Source organism: Bos javanicus, chromosome 5 (genome assembly GCF_032452875.1).
Source record: "Bos javanicus breed banteng chromosome 5, ARS-OSU_banteng_1.0, whole genome shotgun sequence".
In the NCBI taxonomy this organism is placed as follows: domain Eukaryota; kingdom Metazoa; phylum Chordata; class Mammalia; order Artiodactyla; family Bovidae; genus Bos; species Bos javanicus.
In genome coordinates this window covers 63,055,779-63,065,349 of record NC_083872.1, presented here as the reverse complement: position 1 = coordinate 63,065,349, position 9,571 = coordinate 63,055,779, and the positions used below count along the sequence as shown (strand labels likewise).

The following is a 9,571-nucleotide window of genomic DNA, read 5'->3' as shown; positions in this document are numbered from 1 at the left end:
CTATGCTCATAAACCACCCTGCTTTACTACCTGGAGTCTAGGTCAAAAAATGACAGGGACCACAGATAGCAGCATATCCAGGGTTTTCACATAGAGAGGTTTAGAAAATCCACCGTGGGGAGCTAAGTCCAAGGGAAGAATATGTGGGATTCCTAAGCCTTTTAATCCAGGATCTACTGAGGATGCAAGATCTGGGAAATAGATTTGCCTGAGACTCAGCTTTGAAAAAGCTGGGTTCTGATCAGATTGGCAGTGAGCACTGGTAAAGCCAGGGATCAGCAGCTAGGGAGCTGGTGACCAGCACCGAGGGACAGGAAACCTAGCCATTGAGGGCTGACACATAAGATTCTGTGTTTAGCTACTGAGAAGGTTGATCTTTGCAACTGAAAAGTTGAGAAGCCAAATGGGGGACTCAGCCGCTGGTAGAAACAGAATGAATCATGACTGACTCCATAAGACACCCTGTTCACAGACAGCCCATCCTATTTGTCTTATTTAGAGACAAAATTAGTACCAGTGCCTGGAATAGAGCCAAAAGGGGATCAAGTTGACTCAGTTACCAGGGTTGGACTGTGTGATTCAATGAGAGTGTAGACTATGCCATGGTGTCTGACCTTAGGAATTGTCACATATAATGTGAGACTCAAGTTCATTTTTTACCAAAATTAATTGATACATTGGACATTTCAAGGTTTCTCCTTTAATAATAATGAGCACTAATAGTTGTTGTGCATCTAATATATGTCAAGAACAGTGCATAGCACTTTGTTTGCATCTCATTTAATCCTTATAGCAATTTTGGGTGGTAAGCATTGTTAACGTCATTGTTTTACAAATAAATGAAGGCTTGGAAGGATTAAATAATTCACGTAAGGCCACATGTCTAAGAAGTGTGGAGCAGGGTTGAATGACTGGACAAGTCATTAAAATACTGAAAAATTTCTATTCTAGTAGTAAGTAGTCATCACAAACTCTTCTGAGGTTCACACATCCCTAGTCTGCTCCATGATCAGCCAACTAAGGAGGGGTTTGTACCGTAGGGGTCTCTGGGGCCAGAATCTGCTCTCATTGGGTGGGTTCTCTGCTGCATTGGATGTACATCTGTTGGAGGAGGTAGTTTTCATAGCACACATCCCACCTGGCAGGTTAGGGTTTGTAGCTTAAAAATCCTCTAAGAGAGTGTATGATCTCCCTGAACGTTCAGATGCATACGCTCTCGCTGGTGTTCCTTCATCAACACTTGCTCTAGGGAGGGGCTAATAGTATTTCCTGTCATTAACTCAACGTACTTTTCTCAGGTTTTTTTGGCTTTTCCTTTTGTAAATGTGTTGATGCTGTTAAAACCCACTTACATTTCCCACTATCGCTCACCGTGGTAATGCACTCCAAGAATGCTGAATTATTTCAGTGCAGTTTAATGAAAGGAGCTGGGATCCAAAGGTAGCTGACTTGAGTTCAAATCTTGACTCCATCAATTATTGTCTGTGTGACCTTGCACAGGCTACCAAACCTCTTTTTTCATTTGTAAAATGATGGTAATTCTATCCATCCCTCCTAGAGTCCTACCATCCATTTAAATCTTTTCACCGAAGAGAGACATGAATTAATATCGCAATGGATATAGTCTACTGCACAATGTACTTGTCTAGTCCTTGAGGGGATTGAAAAATTGGCAGACTGGGTTATTAATAGTTTTCAAGATAGAATCCACATCGAATGCCGCACTGTTCTCTGCCTCCATAGAGCGGATGTGGGTTTTCTGTCTTATTTGTTGTGATGGGTTTGTTTACTGGAGCTCTTCTTTTAGAACTGTCTAGAACTTTTCCAATTTAAGTGATTCTGAAATGACATTTCTGAAACTAGCCTAAGACTTTGCTCTGCTCTCACTAACCTCACCTCACAGTCCCCCATGAAAGCACACCCAGGCTTCATTACATTTGCCAAGATAGGCTCAAGTAAATCCTACTGTAGATAAACAACCCGTAAAATTAACCATGGGTGAGCAGACAGTCTCTTAATGCACTCTTTAAAGGGCATGCTCTTTAAGAGGAGAAAGCAACTAGGGAATGGATTTGGAGATAATTTGTGTGTTGCAGGTGTGACCTGATAAGGCACTGAAAAGCTCAACTTTATGGCTGTAGAAAGGCAGGATGCTCATCATTGTAGCCTACATAAGGAAAGACGTTTATTAGAGCAAGATAAATAACTTATTATTTATTGGGAGTAGGAATAAATAGGTACAAAAATAGTAATATGGTAAGATTTGCTGAGTACTTGTATGCATGATTTCTTTTAGTTGTTAAAGCCATCCTGTGTGATAGGTATTACTGGGCCTCTTTTACAAACAAGGAAATTAACCCCCAAAGAGTCTTACTAATTTATTGGTTTCCATAGCCAGGAGGCAGAGTAGTAGTCCTCAATGCTCAGGAGACATCTAGCAATGTCTGGAGACATTTCTGGTTGTCACAATGGAGAGAATATGCTTCTGATGGTAGAGATGAGGGATGCTGTCAAGTATTACTAAGCACAGGACAACCCCTCACATCAAAGTTTTATAGGCACAGGATGTCAGCAGTGCTGAGGCTGAGAACCCTGAACCGAAGGGAGTGGCAGGGAACCCAGTTTTTTTTTTTTTTTATTCCCAATTCAACGCTTATTTTTCTACAAGTTTCTAAAGATAATAGTGCAGTAGAACTGTCATTGATCATAAGTTTCTCCAGGCCGATGTGCCTCTGGTATGGTGGTAGCTTCAGCTGATATTATTTTGATTGTTATTGACCAATCCCAAGTTAACCCTTAGCAAGGACCCTTCTGCCCAGTGTCGCTTGTGCCAATAGAAGGAGACTGAATTTGGTTCAGAAGCAAAGGAAAGCTGTAATGTGATTAAGGAACAGAGAGGTGTGAGCTCATGTTGTAGAGTACATGCTCTCCCTTACAGGCTGCTTTATTGGTTTTTCTTTTTTTCTGAACTACAGGGAATTCGGGATCTTAGTTCCTGGAACCTGTTCCCCCTGCAGTGAAAGCACAGAATTTTAATCACTGGTCCCCCAGGGAAGTGTCTTTATGGAATTCTTGTCAGTGGGGAGTGGGCTGATTTCTCCTGGGACAGGCGCAGGGGTGTGGTAGACTGCAACACCAGCGCAGCTCCTCTGCACGCGGCCCGCCACCGCCATCTTGGATTGAATGCTTGTGCAGTGCTTCTGCGCACGGCCCTGGAGCTGAGGCGTTGGCACAGCTGTTTGGTTCTGGGAATACTGGTCTGAAGGCCGGAGGGCAAGGCCTCTACATGCGTCAGCCTGTGAGCGTGTGAAAAAGAGACTAACCACAAAGGAGAAAAAAAGGTTAGACTCTTTTATTACCAGATTCCATTTTTTTCTAAAAACATTTGTGTAGTCCAGGTCTTTATTTTCTTTATACCGGTCAGGTCATGAGTTCACAGGGAACGGGCTCCAACAGTTGAGGCTCCTTTTCACTGACTCTCACGAAGCGCGCTTCTCAGGGTGGAGCAGGCTGGCACTTAGCTGAACCCAAGCCCCTTTCTCTTTGGCGTCCTTCTTTTTCTGATCATTTTCCTTTGCACGTTTTAGGAAGCTATCTCAGCTCTTAAGAGCACTCAATATGCTCCATAGGCACGTTCATTCTCTTGGCAAGAATCTTGCCCTTGTTTGTTTACAGTGATGCCAAAGCATGCTGGGTAACATTGTAGACTCTCCTAGTTTTGCCATGGTAACATTTGTGGGACGTTCCTTTTTGTACGTACCCAGTCCCTTGATATCTACAATATCACCTTTCTTGTATATTCACTTGTATGTGGGCAAAGGAACAACTCCGTGTTTTCTAAAAGTTCTGGAGAACACATAGTGGGTGTCCCTCCTGTTTCCCTTTGTGTTGGTAATTTTGACAAATTACTGGAAGATGGTGGTTCTAGCCGATACGGCCAGATTCCATTTTTATTTCCCAGGAATTGTTAATGGGTTTTGGTGGTGACAGTGGGTCATTGTATCCATTCTGCTGGGTTCCTGGGGAGCAGGTGGTTAAGTGTTTTGAGTCACACCGCTGGGTGTCACCTGAAGTGTGACAGTATCTAGTCTGCAGGTTGCAGAGAAAGAATCTCCTTATATGTAGCAGAGTTGAGGAGAAAAATGAACTGGGGATTTTTAAAAAAGGCTCTCTTATGGTTTACCCATATAAATAAGAATAATGCCCCATCACATGTATTTACAGCTTTATAATTTTCAGAGCACTTTTATATTCTTTTAACAAATTGAGGAGAAACTAATGCCATGTTCTGTTCTAGTTCTGAGCATACAGAGGAGACCAAATAAAAGTTTCTTGGCCTCTTGAAGCTTATGTATGAGGGGTGGGGGACACAGACCAGAGGAAACAAATAAGTATGTAATACATTGGAGAAAGATAGGCACCGTGAAACAGTATAAAGCAGAGTTTGCATACTTGAGAATGTGGGCGTCAGGGTGTTGCCATGTCACATAATTGGGGAGGGGAGGTCCATGACTAAGGTGGGTAGTTTTGCAGAGATGTGAAGAGGGGAAGAGAGTGAATCATGTAGATATCAGGGAGAGGAGAGTTCCAGGCAGAGAGAACAGCAGGTGCTCTGGGACTGGTGTGTGCTTGACAAGTTCAAGGAATGGTAAGGAGGCTGGTATGGCTGGAGCTGAGTGAATGGTGGAGAAACAGGGAAGATGAAGTCTCAGAGATAGTAGCCCAGAGACCTTGTAAGCCACTGAAGAAGGACTTTGGGTTTGACTCTGATTGAGAATATGGAATGAAGCAGGGCAAAGGCTAATAGAGTTTTGCCAAGAGAACACACTGGTCATTGCAAACACCCTCTTCCAACAACACAAGAGACGACTCTACACATGGGCGTCACCAGATGGTCGATACTGAAATCAGACTGATTATATTCTTTGCAGCCAAAGATGGAGAAGCTGTATACAGTCAGCAAAAACAAGACTGGGAGCTGACTGTGGCTCAGATCATGAACTCCTTATTGCCAAATTCAGACTTAAATTGAAGAAAGTAGGGAAAACTACTAGACCATTCAGGTACGACCTAAATCAAATCCCTAACTATTATACAGTAGGAGTGTACAGAAATAGATTCAAGGGATTAGATCTGATAGACAGAGTGCCTGAAGAACTATGGATGGAGGTTTGTGACATTGTACAGGAGGCAGGAATCAAGACCATCCCCAAGAAAAAGAAATGCAAAAAGACAAAATGGTTGTCTGAGGAGGCCTTATAAATAGCTGAGAAAAGAAGAGAAGTGAAAGGCAAAGGAGAAAAGGAAAGATATACCCATTTGAATACAGAGTTCCAAATAATAGCAAATAGAGATAAGAAAACCTTCTTCAGTGATCAGTGCAAAGAAATAGAGGAAAACAATAGGATGGGAAAGACTAGAGATCTCTTCAAGAAAATTAGAGAGACCAAGGGAACATTTCATGCAAAGATGGGCTCAATAAAGGACAGAAATGGTATGTACCTAACAGAAGCATTCTTTTTAATAGCTGAGTAATATTCCATTGTATATATGTACCACAGCTTTCCTATCCATTCGTCTGCCGATGGTATGTACCTAACCTTAAGATATTAAGAAGAGGTGGCAATAATACACAGAAGAAGTATACAAAAATGATCTTCATCAACTGACAAAGAATTAATCTCAAAAATATACAAGCAGCTCCTGCAGCTCAATTCCAGAAAAATAAGCAACCCAGTCAAAAAATAGGCCAAAGAATGAACAAACATTTCTTCAAAGAAGACATACAAATGGCTAACAAACACATGAAAAGATGCTCAACGTTACTTATTATCAGAGAAATGCAAATAAAAACCACAGTGAGGTACCATCTCTTGCCAGTCAGAATGGCTGCTATCCAAAAGTCTACAAACAATAAATGCTGGAGAGGGTGCAGAGAAAAAGGAACCCTCTTCCATCATTGGTGGGAATGCAAACTAGTACAGCTGCTATGGAGAACAGTGTGGAGATTCCTTAAAAAGCTGGAAATAGAACTGCCATACGACCCAGCAATCCCACTGCTGGGCATACACATGGAGGAAACCAGAATTGAAAGAGACACATGTACCCTAATGTTCATCACAGCACTGTTTACAGTAGCCAGGGCACGGAAGCAACCTAGATGTCCTAGCAGATGAATGGATAGGAAAGCTCTGGTACATATATACAATGGAATATTCAGTTCAGTTCAGTTCAGTTCAGTCGCTCAGTCGTGTCCGACTCTTTGTGACCCCATGAATCGCAGCACGCCAGGCCTCCCTGTCCATCACCAACTACTGGAGTTCACCCAGACTCACGTCCATCGAGTCAGTGATGCCATCCAGCCATCTCATCCTCTGTCGTCCCCTTCTCCTCCTGCCCCCAATCCCCCCCAGCATCAGAGTCTTTTCCAATGAGTCAACTCTTCGCATGAGGTGGAATATTACTCAGCTATTAAAAAGAATGCATTTGAATCAGTTCTAATGAGGTGGATGAAACTGGAGCCTATTATACAGAGTGAAGTAAGTCAGAAAGAAAAACACCAATACAGTATATTAATGCCTATATATGGAATTTAGAAAGATGGTAACGATGACCCTATATGCGGGACAGCAAAATAGACACAGATGTAAAGAACAGACTGTTGGACTCTCCGGGAGAAGGCGAGGATGGGATGATTTGAGAGAATAGCATTGAAACATGTATATTATCATATGTGAAATAGATCGCCAGTCCAGGTTTGATGCATGAGGCACGGTGCTCAGGGCTGGTGCACTGGGATGACCCTGAGAGATGGGATGGGGAGGGAGGTGGGAGGGAGGGTCAGAATGGGGAACACATGTACACCCATGGCTGATTCATGTGAATGTATGGCAAAAACCACTACAATATTGTAAAGCAATTAGCCTCCAGTTAAAATTAAAAAAAATAAAATAAAAAAGTAAACTACCCCAAAGGGAAAAAAAAAAAAGGTTTTCATGACCCAGATAATCATGATGGTATGATCACTCACCTAGAGCCAGACATCCTGGAGTGCAAAGTCAAGTGGACCTTAGGAAGCATCACTATGAACAAAGCTAGTGAAGGTGATGGAATTCCAGCTGAGCTATTTCAAATCCTAAAAGATGATGCTGTGAAAGTGCTGCACTCAATATGCCAGCAAATTTGGAAAACTCAGTAGTGGGCACAGGACTGGAAAAGGTCAGTCTTCATTCCAATCCCAAAGAAAGGCAATGCCAAAGAATGCTCAAACCACCACACAATTGCACTCATCTCACACACTAGTAAAACTCAAAATTCTCCAAGCCAGGCTTCAACAGTATGTGAACTGTGAACTTCCAGACGTTCAAGCTGGATTTAGAAAAAGCAGAGGAACCAGAGATCAAATTGCCAACATCCGTTGGATCATCAAAAGAGAAAGAGAGTTCCAGAAAAAAATCTACTTCTGCTTTATTGACTATGCCAAAGCCTTTGACTGTGTGGATCACAACAAACTCTGGAAAATTCTGAAAGAGATGGGAATACCAGACCACCTGACCTGCCTCTTGAGAAATCTGTATGCAGGTCAGGAAGCAACAGTTAGAACTGGATATGAAATAACAGACAGGTTCCAAACAGGGAAAGGAATATGTCAAGGCTGTGTATTGTCACCTTGCTTATTTAACTTATATGCAGAGTACATCATGCGAAATTCTGGGCTGGATGAAGCACAAGCTGGAATCAAGATTGCCGGGAGAAATATCAATAACCTCAGATATGGAGATGACACCACCCTTATGGCAGAAAGTGAAAAAGAACCTCTTGATGAGCCTCTTGATGAAAGTGAAAGTGGAGAGTGAAAAAGTTGGCTCAAAGCTCAACATTCAGAAAACGAAGATCACGGCATCCGATCCCATCATTTCATGAGAAATAGATGGGGAAACAGTGGAAACAGTGACAGACTTTATTTTGGGGGCTTCAAAATCACTGCAAATGGTGACTGCAGCCATGGAAGTAAAAGATGCTTGCTCCTTGGAAGAAAATCTATGGCCAACTTAGACAGCATATTAAAAAACAGAGACATGACTTAGCCAATAAAGGTCCATCTAGTCAAAGCTATGATTTTTCCAGTAGTCATGTATGGATGTGAGAGTTGGGCCATAAAGAAAGCTGAGCACAGAAGAATTGATGCTTTTGAACTGTGGTATTGGAGAGGACTCTTGAGAGTCCCTTGGACTGCAAGGAGATCCAACTAGCCCATCCTAAAGGAGATCAGTCCTGAGTATTCATTGGAAGGACTGATGTTGAAGGTGAAACTCCAATACTTTGGCCACCTTATGTGAAGAGCTGACTCATTTGAAAAGACTCTGATGCTGGGAATGATTGAAGGCAGGAGGAGAAGGGGATGACAGAGGATGAGACGGTTGGATGGCATCACCGACTCAATGAACATGAGTTTGAGTAGACTCTGGGAGTTGGTGATGGACAGGGAGGCCTGGCATGCTGCAGTCCATGAGGTCGCAAAGAGTCAGGCACAACTGAGCGACTGAACTAACTGATTGAGATGGGGAATCACTGAAGAATTCTGAGCAGAGAAGTGACATGATCAATATAATTTTAAGAGACCAGTCTGGCTACTGTGTTGAGGCTAATCTGAGGGGCCTAAAATTTGAGGCCAGTTCTGGGGCTGTTGCAATAATCCAGAAAAGAAACAGTAGTGGTTGGTACCAGAGATGTAGCATTGGATGTGATGAAGTCAGTCTGATTCTGGGTATCTACTCAAGGTTGAGCCACAATCTATTGAAGGATTTGCATCATAAATGGTATGAGAGAAAAAGAAAAGAGGTGACTCCAAGGATTTTGGACTGAGAAACTTCCACATTTGAAATAGGGGAGGCTTATAGCTCAGTTGGTAAAGAATCTGCCTGCAGCGCAGGAGACCCAGGTTTGATTCCTGGGTTGGGAAGATCGCCAGGAGAAGGAAATGGAAAACCCATTGCAGTAGTCTTGCCTGGAGAATCCCGTGGACAGAGGAGCCTAGCAGGCTACTGTCCATGGCATTGCAAGAGTTGGCACGATTTAGTGACTATACACCACCATAAGAGAAACAGGATTGAGGTGAAAAATCAGGAGTGCTGGTTTTAACATGTTAAGTGTAAGGTGCTTATTAGAAACCTGAGTGGAGGTATAGTTATGTCGTATCAGATAACATATAACATATCCAATGTTATATCTCTCTTTAACCAAAGACCAGTGTTTAATTAACATGCCCATGGCTACAGTGTGATGAAACTGGGATGACATCACACTCTATCTGATTCTAAGACCAATGTCCTTCTACTGATGGAGAGTTCTAGATGTAAATCAGCATAGTTCAGTTCAGTTCAGTTGCTCAGTCGTGTCCGACTCTTTGCGACCCCATGAACTGCAGCACGCCAGGCCTCCCTGTCCATCACCAACTCCTGGAGTTCACTCAAACTCACGTCCATCGAGTCAGTGATGCCATCCATCCATCTCATCCTCTGTCATCCCCTTCTCCTCCTGCCCCCAATCCCTCCCAGCATCAGAGTCTTTT

At 42.8% G+C, this 9,571-nt stretch overlaps 1 long non-coding RNA gene across 1 annotated transcript in view; it reads left to right on the top strand.

Moving 5' to 3' along the window:
* Positions 1–2,935: 2,935 nt before the first annotated feature.
* Positions 2,936–9,571, top strand: part of LOC133248927 (uncharacterized) — a 188,521-nt gene continuing 181,885 nt past the window's right edge. Inside the window, exon 1 of the long non-coding RNA XR_009736782.1 lies at positions 2,936–3,341. This is a non-coding gene — a long non-coding RNA (uncharacterized LOC133248927). The remainder of the gene's footprint in view (positions 3,342–9,571) is intronic.